Source organism: Arvicanthis niloticus, chromosome 7, assembly GCF_011762505.2.
Source record: "Arvicanthis niloticus isolate mArvNil1 chromosome 7, mArvNil1.pat.X, whole genome shotgun sequence".
Lineage (NCBI taxonomy): Eukaryota > Metazoa > Chordata > Mammalia > Rodentia > Muridae > Arvicanthis > Arvicanthis niloticus.
This window is the reverse complement of record NC_047664.1, coordinates 45,494,630-45,512,872: the sequence shown is the minus strand read 5'-3', so window position 1 is coordinate 45,512,872 and position 18,243 is coordinate 45,494,630.

Genomic DNA, 18,243 nt, shown 5'->3' with positions numbered 1-18,243 from the left:
GCTCTCCCCATGGGGCTGCAAACCCTTTATCTCCTTCAGTCTTCTCTCTAAGTCCTCCAATGAGAACCCCATGATCAGTTCAATGGTTAGCTGTTGTCTGTTGGTTGCCATTTTAAGGAAGAAGTCAAAATATCTGTTATTGTAGACCCAAGTCTTTCCTGTTGGGACAATTTGAAAAAGGAGAAGTAGCTAGGAAACTGTTGTTTTTGTTGTTGTTGGTGGTGGTGGTGGTTTCATAGGAGACATGTACTGAATTTTGAAAGTTAGTGGGTACAGAACACATTTGAAAATAAGAGCAAGTAAAAATTAGGCAGAAGGCTATGAGTCACACTTTTTAGTCATGATGATTGCTTTGGGTTTTAAACGTCTAATCATTTTGTTGCAAATAAAATCGTAGTTTAACTGGCCTTCAGGACAGATTAAGTAGACAATACCATTCCTAAATACACACTAGGAATCCAAGTGACAGGCACAGGTTAAATTGTTTCACTAATGGGCTGGTTAGAAAACTCTTACTTGTGATGTCCTTGTATCTTGGCATCTCCTTGCAAAGCCTTGCTTTTCTAGAGTATCAGAGGACTTCTTTGATGCAATGTGATGTAATCTTGATGTATTATCCTTGACCATCCATGTGCCTTTTGTTAACTGGAACATTCATGAATTAATACAATGATTTCTATGATCTGTTCTCTGTTAATAATTCAGAATGAGCCAAAACATATGGAAACTCAGAATCATGGAAGGATGCCAAAACTGGATTGAAAACACAAACTAAGGGAGCTGGAGTAGAGCATGTTCCAGGAGCGGTTATAATATTATATAATGAACATACTACTGGTATGTAACCCTATGCCAGCCCAGATACCACTCGGTTCTCATCTTAGTTTATACAGTGAGCCCCTGTAATCTTACTTATTAGAGAAGAGAAACAGCATGGAGAGATTAAGTGATTTATTCTCTGTGTTAATAGATATCAAGGGTTAGAGCTGAAAGCAAAGAATAAGGTTCTAATATCTCTGATCTTAACTTTTGTTTCTGTGTCACCTCATGGTATTGGAGGTAATACTTTATCTTATCCTGGGTTCCAGATGTTGGAACCCTATAGAAAGAAAATGGAGCAATAAAAGAGACTCAGACAGACATACAGGAAAGCTGGGATCAGGTGGGCCCTGTGCACCCTGGAGTGGTATCAACTATTGTAACAACTCAAAACCTAAGCATATTTATTATATGTAGCACAAGGGAAGAGGTATCTAGTCTAAGTATAAGGTGTCTGTAGGTGAGCAAGCCCAGGTTCTAAACATCTGGGAGGAGGAAGCTGAAGATGCTAGTTTTTGCACACACTGGCCAATAGTTCTTATTCATATGTACTTGGACAGAGGAAGGCTTTGCCTTTACATACCCAAGCCAGGAGAAAAGTTTTGCTAATTTCATTTCCCATGGGTATGAGTACTTCATCCTTGATTGGCCAGTTCATTTCAAATAATACACATTCACTTGGACCTCCACTTGTTTCCTTCAGTCTTCAATACTTAGCTGGGTATTGAGTGTCTTTAATATTGTCCCAGCTTTTTATTTTATTTTATTTTATTTTTTTATTTGGTGAACACTTCACCTACCAGTCACTGAACAAATTTGACCAGTAATACAGCATTCTCTCAAACCCCAAGGAACTTGTTTTGTTGGGAGATAGTTTATAATCTATGTTATCCTGTGTAGTGTCTACCTCTGCTTCAAAGTGAGGAACAGAGGCTCACGTAGATGACCTTCACAACTGTTTCTGCAGTTGTGGTCAGGTTTATAGTTCGAATCCAAGTTTTCTGTACTTTTTTCTTTGCTTTTTGATAGGTCAAACAATGACTGATGACCATGTCCCAAATTGAAATGTGGAATGAGTTGAATGACTCACTTATGACTTTAGGAATCTTAGTTTTCCAACTTACAAACTGAGGAGCTTAGTTATATGATCCCAGGCCCTTGTTTATTTTGATACATTCTGAATTATACTCATTTATCAACAAATTGTTCAAGGTAAGGGTATTGAGCAAAATCCAATAGGTGTTTTGTGACATTGCATCATTAGCTTCTCAGTTCTGTGCATTTTTGTTAATGGTAGATGGAAAAGAGGGGTAAAGAAATCTTTTCAGAGCTAAGGACTTCAAAATCTCAGGAGACCAAGAGATGAGAAATAAACTAGCTGTAGTTGAGATATAAGATTGAGTCTTTATGAGTATTCTTTAAAAACTGAAGTCCCAGTAAAGGGCTGGAATGGTCAAAAGCATTTTAGAACAAGTGATAGAGGTGCCTTCATGGTGACAGGATATCTTTCTTTAGAATTTTTGGTGTGAGGACACTTACAACAATCGGGATTAATGGCTTCTGCTGAATGGTTTACCTATGGACTATATCTGAGCTTTTGAGAAACAAAAGCTATTATTAATAAACACAAGGAACATTTAAGTCCTCCTGTAACTGAATCCCTGAGGCAGTCGGGAGAAAGATGAATTAGTTTAAACATACAGAGGTCTAAAAAAAAAATGGAGACAGAGATCACATTAGCAGAGAAGTCCCTGCAGTAAGCCTAAAACTGGTCTGTAAAAAAAATGTGTACAACCTCAATTTCCAGAGCCAGTAGATATTACCTTATTGGGGAAAAAAAAAAAAAGGATTTTGGTAGAGGAAATTAAGTCAAGAATCTTGAGATGAAGAGCCCATCTGAGATAGTCTGCTCAAACCTCAATTATACTAATGTATACTTATAAAAGGCACACAGAAGATAAGCAATGTGCAAGGAAGGCAGAGGCACCATACAAGGAAGTGAGTGAACACGGGGCAGTTTGATAGACACAGAGGCATGGATTTCCGTTCAGAAACCCCCATCCCATCCCAAAGGGAAGCCTGAAAACACTTTGTCTTTGGATTTCCCACTTCTAAACAGTGAGAATAAATTCTGGTTGTTTTATGATATCCAAGATGTGGTAAGAGCAACAGACAAGGTAGCAGACATGATAGGGCCTAGCAATGATAAACCCAGAGATGTGAGGGACTTCTTAGATGGTCATATTCTTAGATGCCCACGCATAGCTTGGAGAACTGAGGAGTATCTCTCACAAACAAGATAATGTGGCCCCAATTACACTAGGCATTAATGATTTGTAGGATACCCTAGATAACATTCCTAGAACACAAATCAGAATGAACTTTGAATTACAGACTCATAAAAAGGCAAAGTTAATAGGAACTGTCTTAGCAAACAATACCAGCATCTTCACTATTTGTTTTACTATTATATTATTTAATTAGTCACTAGCACACCTTTTTATGAAGACTAACTGTTTCTACTCCATGTTGTACTAATGCCATATGAAATGTTCTTTTTAGTTTTCTATAACTGTAAAACAAAACAAAACAAAACAAAACAAAAAAACCAAAGGCAAAGAAGCCACATAAACTCTCAATTTGTTGTATCTGTAATGGTGAATACAGTTAACTTTCACTTATGGTCCATCAGATCCTCTAATGTTCTCAAATTAACTGGGAAATGTTGGGGGATAAACTATACTTGGCAGCATAAGTGGTCTTTGCCACATATGAGCTTGAGTTGTAAATCTTGATTAGTTTATCTTTCATTGTCAGACCTAGGATACTGTTTGTAATCTAGTTATACTAATGAGCAATTGATTCTTGGACTAGTTGATGAAAGCGAGAAGCTTGTTTCATTTAAAAAAAAAAAAGGAAACCATTGTCTCTATGAGTACAGAGAATAGAAATATGTTGTTTTTAATTTTTAAAGAAATTCAGTTATAACTAAGCTTGGAAATAAATCAATTACTCATTTTCACAAAATGAAGTAAGATGAAAAAATATTCCAGTGGCATTGATGAATTTCAGAGATTATTGGATGATGCTGTTAAAGGTGTTGGTTTAAAAAAAATAGAGAATTTCATTGGTTTCACACATGTGTACAATGTAGTACAATCATCTTCATCTCTTCACCACCTTACCATGTTTGTCCATGTATACTTTTACTGACCATCTTCTTCCACCCAAGCCATCCCCCTCCAACTTCACAAAGGTGTGTGTGTGTGTGTGTGTGTGTGTGCACATGTGCGCATGTGTGTGTTTGTGTGTGTGTATTTTGCATGAATTCACAGCTGTTCATCACATATTCATGATCACAACATCCATGCAGTAGTCAGAGGTAATATTTCATAGTACCTCTCCTATCTTAGACCTTCTTATAATCTCTTCAGGCTCTCTGGACCTTAAGTGGGCAGGAAGGTGTTATAGACATCCTCCTTCAGGCCTAAAGTGTCATTTCTTCAGCTTCAGTAAGTGTTTTCATAGGTGGACATTTAATGAAATAGCATTAGTAGAGTGTATAGAAGAACAGAAGCTTGCTCTGTAGGTACAGTCCATTCCATTGTGTAGGTTCAAGTTTGGTCCTGGGGAAACCAAAGAATACAAGAAATTACCATTTAGTGTATCTTTTACTGTTTGTGGATCAGGACATTTGATAAATGCTTTATAATAATTGTTTAACTTGGTGATCACATCACTCTAGTGTGTTGGACAACATAGTTCCCAAGTTACAGTAGGAAGAAACACAGAGATTGTGAATAACTAGTAAATACTCTGCATTTTTTTTATCATTCTTCCCTCCAGTAGTGCATTGCTTTTCTCATTAGAAAACTAATTTCTCCTACTTCCTTGGTGGTAAGCACTACTATAAGAGTGTTTAAACTTCATGCGTGTACAAAAATGGATTTTAGATCACAAGCCACAAAAAATTATATCTCCCTTCGGAGGGTCTTTGACAAATAATCTATTTGTTTTTGTCAAGGACCAGCTTTGGTTTCGTGGGATAGAGCTTTGTTTTCAACGACTCATTAAAGAAAGATGACTTACTGCCCTGTTTTCTAAATCTAGTCACAGACCACAATCACTTGCAGGAAATGGAATGTTTACTTGAGTTTATTATACAAGGCTCTGGATATGAGCTGTGGGATTTTTACACCTCATAGCAACGGTATTACAATTTATTTACAACTTCATGTTGGCAGCTGCACAAACTCTTATGAAAAAGGACAATCACACCTTGGGGACTAGTAATTACAGAAAAAGGTATAAATTGGGCAAAGCAGTGTGAGCATTTGGCCCTTAAGTTGAAGAGAATAGAAATGGCTCTGGCAATTGGACAGAGAGCCAGTCTCTTGTTCGTTATGAGGCCATGAACTAATTAAACAGAACTTGTCAGAATAGACGGATGAATAGATTGAACTGGATTTTGGCACAGGTTGGTCCCACGCTCATGAAAACCAAGTTGTTTTAGTGATGTCATCATTTGGAACTTCTAACTATGATATCACTTTTGACAGAATTAATGTAGAATTAATACCATATGTAAGTCCATTAATAGCTATTGACTTTGAACACTGAATAATTATTTGAGGTGATTCCAGAGGAGAAATCTGAGATAGTCTTCCAAGCATCTTCAGTTTTTAGATATCAAACTCAGATTTGATGTGGGTTTCAATGACTGTCAGAGTTCCTCCATGACAAATTGATAGATGAATTTCCAAAACATCTTTTATAGGAACATGGGTTAAAGCATCTTTTAATTTTGACCTAGACCGTGGGAGAAATTAAAATTAAGATCATGGTTAATGTAAAAGGAATTTTACAGGAGGTTTCATGCAATGACATTATTTTTTAATTTTAGTTAGCATTCATACATAGACATGGCATAATCATAGCCAAGCAATGCCATGTTTTTTACTTTTTTTCAGAGTAAGTATACTCTGAATTCTCTTTCTACCTTGTAAATGCCATCTAAATAAAATCTATATTTTCTATGTCTAACACAGTTTGTTCTTTTAGCTCTTCAGAGAGTATAAAATATAGTTTTTATTTGTGAAGAGATCAGTGATTCAATGCCTTCGGTATTCTCCACAGATTCCTTGCAATTAATTTCTTGCATTTGCACGGAAATGGAAATGTCAAAAGTGTGGCTACAGCTCTATATCCTTGGTGAATATGAGGTAAGTGGTAAGGAGGATTACCTAGTGAACTCAAAATGGCAGCTCTAAAATGGTAGAGCTAGTATTAAGCCAGGTCTTCTTTTGAGTAGAGCAATACAGATCTTACAAGACCTCTCACTTTACAGTCAAAGAGGCTGAAGAAATATGGAATTGTGTTACCAACAGTCAAATCCATTTTTGCCTAACTGCAAAGGTTCTTTTTGAATTAAGAGTCAGTCACTGCATAATGCTTCAGTTGATTTCAGGTAGGAGACAAGGATGTCAAACACAGAAGAGGCAGGTAAACCTTGATTTCGTGGTAGGGAAGTAGATGGACCACAAAGCCTTTGGATCCAGTCCTGGCTTGTCCATAGCCTCAGTGCCTCATTTTGAGGAATCCCATAGCCTTTTCTCAGGTATTCCTTCTCTAAGATGCTGAAATCATTTTCAGGAGTTTATTCAAAATCCTGAACTAATATGAATAAGCACTGTGAAGTGATATTTAAGTATTTACTATACCTAAGTAACTAAACCTTGAGGATGTTTCTAGCAGGAGCAGTCTGGTAGTGTCTTTAGTAATCTCTGTGTGTATAAATGAGTGTCCTGTAAACTAGATGTAACCACATAAGCACTTTAGCTAATCAGTAAAGTATCTCAAGAGGGCAACACTTTCTCCTTGAAACATATTAATAAGAAGGTGAAAACAAGTTCCACATAACACAGTACCTTGAACTTCGCAGAAAAAAAAGGGCTGGTCTTCCAACCAGATCAATCTCCAGTGGTTGTATTTTATACATGAAAACCACATTCACTCTTGCTTTTCCAAAGCTGCAAAAAATAATAGTCTATTCCATGTATTGTTATATTAATTCTTTATAACTTTCATTAAAAAAAGCACCATACCTGATTGGCTTAAGCAGGGTTTCCTTGAAAATATGGGAACTAGAAGTACATGACCAAGGTGCTGAGAAGTGGCTTCATTTTAAGAAGTGAGAGGCAGCTTGATCTATTTTTAGTTCACAGACTCTGGCCCTGCTGGAAATCTTTGGCATTCCTTGGCTCACACAAGCACCACCTGCAGCATTACCTTCAACTCAACAGAGTGTGAATGTTGTATATAAGTTGGTGTCCAGATTTCTGTTTTTCAAAAAGTTTTACAAGTTATATTGGTTCAGAGACCATTTTAATGGTCTCATCATAAACCAAGTATGTTGTCAAGGGCCTCACATACAGATAAAGTCATATTCTGTCAAGGACCTCACATTCAGATAAGGTCATATTCTGAGTTCCTATAGTGACATGTTAAAATCACAAAATTCTTAGTCCTATTCTCTGCACAAGACTAGGATTGTTGACAGTACCAAGAAATTTCAGAACCAGGCAGTCTTCTTGATTCAGAATCTTGAAATTTGGTTAATGTGAAAAAGTGTTCTGTAAGAAAGCAAACTGCAAAGTTCCTCTGTAAGTCTCTTAAGCTGTCCTAGAGAAACACATGTTCAGTGCTTCATAGGCAATTAATCTGGCTGAGTGTCCTTTAAAGTTTTTTCCTCAATAAATCTGTAAAGGAAGAAAAAGAAAAAAAAAAAAAACCAATGTTGGCTGTATTCCAAATAGTGTTTCAAGCATATTGCATATTTTATTTAATTCTTGGATAACCATATAAAGCAATGTTTTTATGTTTGCCATTGGACGGATGCAGAGACTAAGATATGAGAAGCACCAGTAAGTTGCCAGGGTTACTCATCAAAAGAACCAGGAGAGCTAGACTTTGACCATGAAAAGGCTGACAGTGTTAGTTGGTTTTGCTCCACCTTTAAATAGAAAGTGTCTTAAGTACAGATATCAGAAAAATGGCAGTGCCCTTGTGAAGTGGTGAATGAGCTTGTTCCAGCATCATTGATGCAGTTTCCCAGCTTCTCAGGCTAGGCAAATACTTTCCTCATACCTCACCTCCAACTCACCTTACAAGTTTTACTATTGCCTACTTGTGCTATTATATTTCCATTTGCCTCTCTTCATAGTTTAAAATCTTTTAAGTTGCATTTTTATTTATTTTACATGGACATGTCCATGCTCACAAGCATATACATGATATCATGGATGTCAGAGGACACCTTGGAAGAATCAGCTTTCTTCTACTATGTGCGTGTCAGGGATAGAACTCAGGCCATCAGGCTTCACAGCAGGCTGTTTGACTGCCTGAGGCATCTAGTCATCCCTATGTAACAATCTAAATAAAAAGAAATCTCCTATGACTTTTCATATGTTGCATTGAAAACTATGAAATCCTGACTTCACTCTCTCATTTCTTTTTTCAAATGCTTGGAGAATGTTGACAATATATCTTAGTTCTATACTCATCATTCTAAACCTACACATTGGCTGACAAGATGTTGAGAGTAACCCAGCATTACCAAACTTATAAATCCTTTGATTAACATTTAAAAAAAAATAGTATAAAAGCAAAAAGGAAAGGGGTGGCATGGGACAGGGGTGTTCTAGGGAGGGGAAATGTGGAAAGGGGATGGCATCTTAAATGTAAAATATATATATATATATATATATATATATATATATATATATATATATATATATGACACTCAGAATCTCAGGAGTTGCCCAACATGGCCTCATGCTTGCTGAGGTCGTTAGTATTATCTCTACAAGTGTTTCATATTTCTAATGCATATAATCAATATACAGGTTTCAATAGACTTTTATGTACTGAAAAAAAGATGTTGAGAGTATAGGCATTTATCAAAACCTTGAAGAAACAAACAAAAATGATATAATCTGTATACAGAACAGACAGAATTCACAATTGTAGCATAGAGGTATCTCATAATTGTGGAAAGCGGTGGGTAAACTTGAGTTTATGGTGGGTAAGTGACGAGTACCTTTTTTTTTCTCTAGAACAAAATGGATCTGCCAAAACAAGTGTTTTCTTACTACAGATGACACCTGAAAGCTCCCTGTCTTGGTCAAGAAGAGACAATTTATGTAATATGAGCACCTACCCAATCCTCTGTAAGTCTCTGCTATTGGCCAGTGACTTATCACAGCAGCAAAAAAAAAAAAAAAAAAAAAAAAAAAAAAACAAAAACAATCTAGAGTAGTGTCTAAGTGATAGAAATGATCTAGGAAATATGGCCATGGCTTGGTTACATCCTGCTCGTCAAACACCTCATTGATGGTCTTGCTTTTGGACAGTCTCAACTATGGCTTTCTTGTCATTCCTTTCTCAGAAGTGAGAGCCTCTGAGTCTGGAGCTCTGCCTTTCTTCATCTCTCCCCAGAACTTTATCCATCATATTAACTCTATAAAAATCTCCTCCTGAGGGATTTTATAACTCTTGGTCTATGAAGAGTAGGGATTTTAATTTTGGTTTGTATGTTTACACCTCTTTGTAAAATAGCTGACATACAGCTCTTACTCCATATATTATTTGTTCTTTTTTTTATTCATTATCCCGAGATTTGTGGATATATTCCACAAATAGCTCTGTGTATCATGGGGAGTGCCGACCATAACATTACAATTTGATAAAAGCGGTAGTATGTTTCAGTTTAAAGGGGTTTGTGATTTGTAATTGCAGAAGTTCTTTAAATACTGTTATTGGAATGCATTTATATTTTAATTAATTAAATATATTTAATTAATAATAATGTATATCTGTTGTTACAAACCATATATAATATTCTTATATGTTATGAATTCCCAATGTTTCTGTTATGATCACCACCTGTAGGTTATACAAGTCTATATTCCTTACAAACCATCACTTTTAGTTATAATTCTTTTTATGTAGAGTTTCTTATACAAAGAGAACAGGACATTGAACATGTCTCTAATTTTGACCTAATAACATGGAGAATTGTAGTTGAGAAATTTCTGCAAAGTATAATGAATTTCAGTAGGAAAATTACAAGTAACATTTGACTTCATTGTTTAGTTGTTTCTGACTTAATGGTCAATAGTTACTATCACAAAGCAGCTACCAAAGAAGCTGCATCTCTGCTACTAGACTGAGTTTTCGCTGATCACACAGTTAGAAGGCTCAGGTGTCAATAACACACCACTGTCATCCTTGAGCATTTCTTTTCCATGAAAGCTTAGACTGATAGGCATGTACCTGTACTTCACATCCTATGAAGGGAGAACTCTGATTTCCCTTCATGACCTCTCCTGCAGTCTGAGAAGACTCCAGATGTTTTCTCTTTACATATTCCCCTCAGGCTCCGGCATGATGCAACTTTTTGTACTCATTCTTCTGGTTATCTATTTCTTGGGGCTTGATCCACCTTCAGCAGAATTCATGTATATCTAATTACTTCTAGAAAACACATAGGTCTCCTTGACAATAGCATCAGGATCTGGGTATTGTTGTTTGTCTTTACATCATGAAATAACATGGGCTGATTAATAGCCACCTTTTAGAGAGCATGATGTCTTCTCTTAAGTTTAGCTTTCTCCTCTTGGAGATAGAAAGGTACCTTAACCATTCTTAGGGAAAAGATGATACAGGGAGTGGTGTCAGAGGGGAGGTTGGAAGGGAAAAACTTATATAAGACAGAGAAGAAGTCAGAAAGCAAATAAGGATATACAACTGTGAGGAAGAGAGACACAAGTTATACATTTGATTTTTCTATGTGGACTGAAGATATCATGAGGTGCTTAGAGAAGATGTGAGTGTAGCAGCTGCTAAAATAATGCTGTGGAGCAATCCACCACCAGATGAATCACATGCAATGATAAATGGTTACGTCTAGCTTGTAAGCAGGGATCATAACATCTAGGCTGAGCCTGATAGTGCTGGATGGCTTCAATCATGTGTCTGTAGTTTGATTGGGGTTACTCATGTATCTGTAGGTTATCATTGTCTTTCATGTCTCATCTTTTTCTGAGGCTAGTAGATTTTATTAGACATGTGTCTCTTTCATGGCAATATGAGAGAGCGAGAGAAGCAATACTAGCCATACCAAATTCTTTGAGTTTCTGCTTTTAGCATGCTCACTATCCTATAACATGCTCACTCACCTGTCATACTGTCCTACATCAAGGCCAGAGTAAGATTCGGACACTCTAAAAAAGGTATACACAACGTGAATATGGACATGGGAAGAACTATTATGCAATTCTACTAAGAGATTCTTCACAGTTACATAAACTATGATGTTATTCCCCAAAAGTATTAATAATTTAATGATGGAAAGTACAGCAATATAAAAACTATGATAGTAATTTTAGGGATTATATGTAATTCTAAAATGCTGGGCAGAAGGAAGGCCCCATTTTATGTGTTGTAACCTAAAGGATAACATGATACACTGTGGCTACATAATAATTCTGTCTAAATTTTATGGAGTCAGTTGTACTTTCAATTCCCTCTGTCTCACTATAGACTACAGAAACAATTCACAAAGAGGAAGAAGTGAATGTTCTCCTGGAAACCATGATCCTGAGAAACGGAGGTGTGATATAGAACTTACAAATTAGATCTTAGTCTGTAACCCAATCTGACCATGAGGAAAGCTGACCCAGCTGGGACCTGCCTGTACATGCAAAGAGTCAAGCTGCAGGAAGGAATAATCCCCCTTTTATATAGCACTGGTGAGACTGCACCTGGAAAACAGGCATTTGGTCCATGCCTTGGTACCCAGGCCATGTGGATGGAGAAAAGAAAACTGTATGATTCATTCATAGCTAGAGGAAATGATCTGGGGTGGGGTGGGGATTAAAGTGCATAATGAGTTCCCCCTGTAAAGGGACCCCCTAATGGAATAGCGGCCCCATTAGATGGACCATTGTGTTCAGGTCTTTGGGTTCTTCAAGTGAGAGACCTTGCCATATGTGGCTCAATGGCTCAGTCCATATCTGATCATCTGCCACCCACTCTGTTTCTTCAGCTCTCTGGACTTGTAGTTGGGGTTCCTAGTATTGTGATAAACACAATAATCAAACATGAGTTGGGGAGGAAAGAGTTTATTTGAGCTTATAGATTTCAAGTCAAAGTCCATCACTGAGGGATGTCAGGTTAGGAACCCAAGGCAGGAATCCATAGGCAGGAACTGAAAGAAAGACCATGGAGGAATGGGTGCACTCCCCTGCTCCTTATGATTTGTTCACTCTGCTTTCTTATACACACACTGTTGGTCCTACCCATAATGAGCTTGTTCCTCCCACGTCAATCATTAGTTAAGAATGTGTCCTACAAGTTCGCTTATAGGCCATTCTTAGAAAGGCATTGTCTCAGTTGTGGTTTCTTCTTTTCCTATAATGGTGGCTCATGTCACATTGACAAAACACTAACCAGAACAGGACTCCTATAGGGGTTCCAGAAGTCTTCTTTCCCTTTACTCTTTTCTGCCTATATCTCATTTCAGACTTGTAGGGAGCATTGCTTGGACTACTGGCAAAATAAGGGCCTCCTTCAGGGCTCTCAATTCATGGATACCTATTGTTCCCTCTGGTCTCACTATTAGTGGATTGCTCAGATTCTTGCTAGGGAATCAGAAGTGGTCTGTACTTCGTATTCTGTTCATTATACTTGTAGTCATCTTCCACACTCCATGCATCAAGGTCATCTGTCAAGGGAATTCAGAGCAGTTGTCAACCCTGTTCTGGGATTCTATGTGCTTATCCACCTGCCTAGGATGTACTACTGCTTGTAATATCTTAACTGTAGGTGGTGGGAAGGGGGCTGGGTCAGGGTGGAGCCATTCACCATGGTTTGGAGACAAGCCATGGCTTCTCCGAGCCTCAGTGTATCAAATAAGGATATCAAGGTCTTTTCAGTGAGAATATTGTGAAAAGACAGGAATTTGGAAAGAGATTAGAGATAGGGAACTGGGAGGAGTTGGAGTCAGGAATAGGAGATAGATAAGATCAAAATACAGTGGATATACGTGAAATAGTCCCTGCCATCCAATAGTGCTACAAAAATGCACATGCATAGAGTGTGATCAACCTAGCAGAAGCCACTACTTGAAGAAAATGGACTTTCCCTCCTCCAGCAGCCATCAATGCCATCAGCTCCTTAGCTAGGGATGTGGTCTGTACACAGGCACATGGACACACACACACACACACACACACACACCTTGTGTAACCTTATTAGTTTTTGTTTCCCCTCACCTCAGCTACTTTCTGTCTGTCTTATTCATTCCCACACAATTTCCAAGGTTCTTTACTTTCTATGTCTGGAATTAAGGAAGACCCTTTTCACATCAGAAGCTAGCACATCAGTTCTCACACCTAGCATGTTTCATAACTGGATCTTTACATGCATTTTAAGTCTTGCCTTAAAAAGCATCTCAACAGCTTCACATACTACTTTAATCTTATTCACAGCTCAGATTTGTACTCTCTCCTAAAATGCTTCCCTCTCTGGCTTTAAAATGGGCTTTTGCTTTGCATGTATCTTAGTACGTACGTATGTACACAATTTTGTAGTCTATTTAATCCATGTCTTCCAGATAGATTAAGAACAGGATTTGTCTTTTACACAACTTTCTGTATCTCATACATTGTACAGCGCAGAACACAAAGTGAACACTTAGGAATTGTAGATTAGTATATTCATGAATAAGTGGTATTTCGGGGATGGATTTAAAAAATGCCATGGGGAAATGTTATTGTGGCCTAAAGTTTTAGTGGTATCTCCCCGGCATCTTTCAAACCTGAAAATGCAAGATAATTGGGATTCTTGACCTCATTAGAAGAAATTATTTTGGACTTAGGCAAAACTAGGACAGGACAGGGTGAATGACCTGTTCAGAATCATGCAAGAAAAGCACTTGGGAGTTGGGTGAGAGACAGGTTCTGGGGAAGCCAGATTCTCAAATTCAGTCCCCAGCATAGGCCCTGAGGGAACAACTTTTTATTACAACCCCACTGTGACCCACTCACCCAAGAGGAGACAAAGAGGGAAAGGCTCAGGCCAAGTCTGAGAGTTTCCAGGCCACTGTGCTTAAGGTTTGGCTGAGGGCCCCTGCTTCCCTCTGCTATTGTCCCTTGGGCTCATGGCCTTAAATCAAGTTCTCAAGCCTTTTTTCTGTTCCAAATGAGCTGGTGGCTTTTAATTGTATTTTTCCACTCAGAGTCTTTGAAATCCATCTTGCTTTGCTTTTGTGGCTTTTGCGTGACCTTTGATGTTCCCTTGGCACATTTTTGTTACTGGAGAGAAACAGGGATTTTTTGATTTGTTAGAGAGATTGGAGTCTTAGTTTTGGACTTCAGGCCCGTAAGCTTTCTGTTAAAAGCAGAGAGATGACTAATAACTATTTGGTGTGTAATGATGGCTTAGCAGTATTTAGCACTGATTTAGGCTCTCTGGCTCCATTACCTAGGATATTTTCCTGACTTAAACATTCTTCAGTTCTTTAGCCAGCAGCTGTCTACATTTTTTAAGCCCCTCAACCTCCAGAAATTATGATTTCACATTTCTAATACTTCTCTCACTATCCAATCAAAAAGGCCTTTTTGGGGTTCCATATAGCATGTGTCCTTAATAGATGACTTCAGCCCAGATCACAAGTAGAGAACACAAACAAAGGATAAAGCCCAAGTCTTCTGAAGCACAGTCTGTACCTAGGATGTCAAAGGCAATCCCCAATCTTTGGCTGTATATGAAGTTAATATGAGAAGGGAGCTAGAGATGGGGACAGAGATAAAAGGAAAGCACAGAATCCCACCACTTTCTTCACTTTCTCCCCAAGAGTTCCTCTCAGCTACATCTCCTTGAGATCCTTACATGTGCACCACCCCCCATTCAAGTTGATACTGTCTTTAATTTAAAAAATGATAATGAAAATGAGGCCATGGATCTGAAAGAGAGCAAGGAGATGCACGAGAGGAGTTGGGGAAGAAAAGCAAGGCAAGGGTGATGAGGTAATAACATTATAATTTTAAAAAATAGAAAAAAGAAAGGACAGCCGTTAACAGAGTGAGAACGTAGGATTCAGCCTCTTAGCCTGAGCAGCTGCTGGATTCTCTTCTCCTGTGGGGAAGAGGACAATTTATCTAAGAACTTAAGGAAATTATCCCCTTTGGATTATACTTTAAATCACTGCATTAGCATTGCAATCATTTATTAATTTAGACATGTGGGAAAATGAATTAGGGCATGTAAAGAGAGCAAAAATACAGTTATTGGACTCCATGGTGTGTGTGTGTGTACAAAGTTTGAAATATGGAAAGGCTGCCAGGAGGGCAGAACACACTTGCACACTTGTAATTAAAAATCTTGTTTATAATAATAAGTATGTTGTCATTTTAATTTCATAATCTTTGTCATTCCCAAAGAAAATTTTTGACTGCATTTGCTCATTTAATTCTCTTCACATAGCAGAGGAAGTATACACTTAGAAGCCTTTAAATACTCTTCAGTTTCTCATAGTCACAGCACTAACCTTTGTGCTCTCGACCCAGTCTTTTATTGCTGATACTGGTGGAGGATTTTTTTTCAGGGAGAAAGAAAGATGGAGTTTGAGTTCCTAAACTATGAATAATTTGATTTGGGAATGAAGCTTTGGGTATGTTGAAATTCAAACTGATCTCAGCTTGATTTCATAGCTTCTTATCTTTGCAAATATGGGTTTTCATGGACAGATTAAGTTAAAAAAAATGAGAATGATAATTGGAAGCTGTCCTGGAGACATTGAAATCTATGGCCACGTGATGGGGTTGTGTTCATAAGAAAATTATAAGGGCTGGTGCTTACAGTCCATGCATGAGTTATGAGACTTTCAAATTTTTGCATCATCTAGATACAGTAGAAGATGAATGTGCAGGACAACAGGCTTCAGTTGTATGGGTAAGCAAAACAAACAGAAGAAGAAGAAGAAGAAGAAGAAGAAGAAGAAGAAGAAGAAGAAGAAGAAGAAGAAGAAGAAGAAGAAGAAGAAGAAGAAGAAAGTACTAGTAGTAATTTAGACTACACTCAAGTTCTCATTTTCTCCTCAAACTTTTCTTCAAATTGTCATATTCTTAGTTTTTTTTAATATCTGAGCTCAGTCTTTTTATATTGACTTGTATCTATGACATGTGTGAAAGTTCACAGAAGTTCCATACCCACATCAATTTTCCTGTGGGGCAGTCCTAGAAGAAATCTATCTCTCCCCTGTATCTAACTCCTACTAGACCCCAGTGTGTCATGTCTCCATTGCTGAGTTGTCAGTTTATCCAGATCATGTAATTATCTGAGGCCCCTAGATCTTCATGAAACCTATATAGAGTAAGGTAAGGGGGGAAATGGTCCATAAAGAAATATCTGGGCAGCTGTTTCTGGAGGATGTAGATATAAGTGGCATTAAGACAAAAACAGCAGATGCTCAGATGCTTACAAGGGCTCCAGACTATTGAGGCAAGCTCTCCAACTAATTTCTTTGCTTGTCTGGTTTTCATCTAGAAATTTTTCCTTCACACCATAAAATAGACATTGGCAAATCAGAGTATAGGACAGCTCCTTCACACAATATAAATCCAGAGAAAGTTAATGTGCTAAGCACAGGAGATTAATCTAAGAGATAGATAAGTTAGATATGGAAAAGCATTATATATATATATATATATATATATATATATATATATATATATATTATGAGGATCATTTATCACTAGTGCTCTTCTAGGTGTTGTTGATGGTCATCAGCCATCACAGACTTGGTGACGGAAAGATTGAAGAATAGAGAAGGAGCTCTTCATGGTGGGAGGGAAACACTGATTCTATCTTCTCCCTTAAAATGTGTATTACTCTTGGATCAAAATAGGAAAGACCTGTAAAGAAATAAACTTAACTCTTTTATATTTTTGATTCAAGTGAGATTAAACATTAAACAAATGTAAGTCACTTTGCTGACAGCACACCACCTAGGAGAAGCACAGAGAGAATCATCAGAGCCATAAATTTGTGAGTTGACATCTCTAAAAAGGGATGCTGTTTTTTAGAGTTTCTCTGAAGCACATGGTGTATGAATAAGTAAGTGCCTGGCATCTAGCAGATCAGCTCTCTTCAGAGGACTCCCATGTTCTCTCTTGACCTTGAACATTCTCATAAACATTTCAGTGCTGGAGGAAAGGTTAGAAACCCAGACCTCCGTGTTTGTGCTCCTGTTCTGCTTTAGATTAACTTAAATATTGTTTGTAGATGCTACAGATAAACCGCCTCAACTGTGAGCCTGCCTGGATGGTTAAAAGGATGCTGTTTATTTCTCTAAGGAAGTTGCCCAGCTGGGTAAGAGAGCTGTTGGGCCATTGCCTCGTTTTGCACACAAATTTCCTACTTATTTCAAGACTCAACTTCAGAGAGTGCACTTAACCGATTTGCCTGGCTGTCATCTGTCATGTTCTATTGGACTTAAGTGTCACAATGGCAGACAACTTGTCATCTCTTTCCTCTTCAATTCCTCCAGTGCCTAGAATGGTGCCAGCCATCTGTGGCTGCTCCATCAAGGGAGACTGAAGTCAACACGAAAGAGTGACTGGTAAGTTAGAAAATTGTAAGAGGTTCTCAGGCTTCAAGTGTATGAATGTGTACTAAATGAGTGACAGAGAACAGTTGATCCCTGTGTCCATTCAGGAAAAGAAAACAATGAAAAGAGATTTATGTAAAACTGTTGGAATGCAGGCAAGCCGTTAGGGAGTATGCAAAGGCAATCATGGTGAAATTACTGAAATACTTTTGGTTGTAGAGAGGGCATTATTTTTAAATACCACAACTGTCCTTTATTAGCAACATGTCATCAAAGAGAGTCATGTACCTCCTCACTTTGTACACCTGTGCTTGGAAAGAACAACTGATCTAGAAGCTGTAAGAGCATCCCATAATGTGTGATGAATATAGAGCAATGTACAAACATAGTAATTGCTTTACATGACTCTCATCTTTTTTTTTTTTCATTTTAGTATTTAACCATTTTAAATGAAACACATAAAAGAGTATTCCATTCTGAGAACATCCTATATTGTGAAGTGTTGGACCAACACAGCACAAATGGAGAAGAAGATGGTGAAAAGAATGAAGAAACACTGTGAAACTTGGATTGACAGAGTTTGGAATAAGAATGGATGTGATAGCTACAGAAGAAGAAAAGACAATGTTGTTTCTAAAGATGGTATTCCCTGCAGAGAGGAATTATTTTATTATGTAGGTAGGTCAAAAGAACAAGCCATGCCAAGAAAAAGATGTATCTTCTAATCTATGAAGTCAAATCCCCTTACAGTC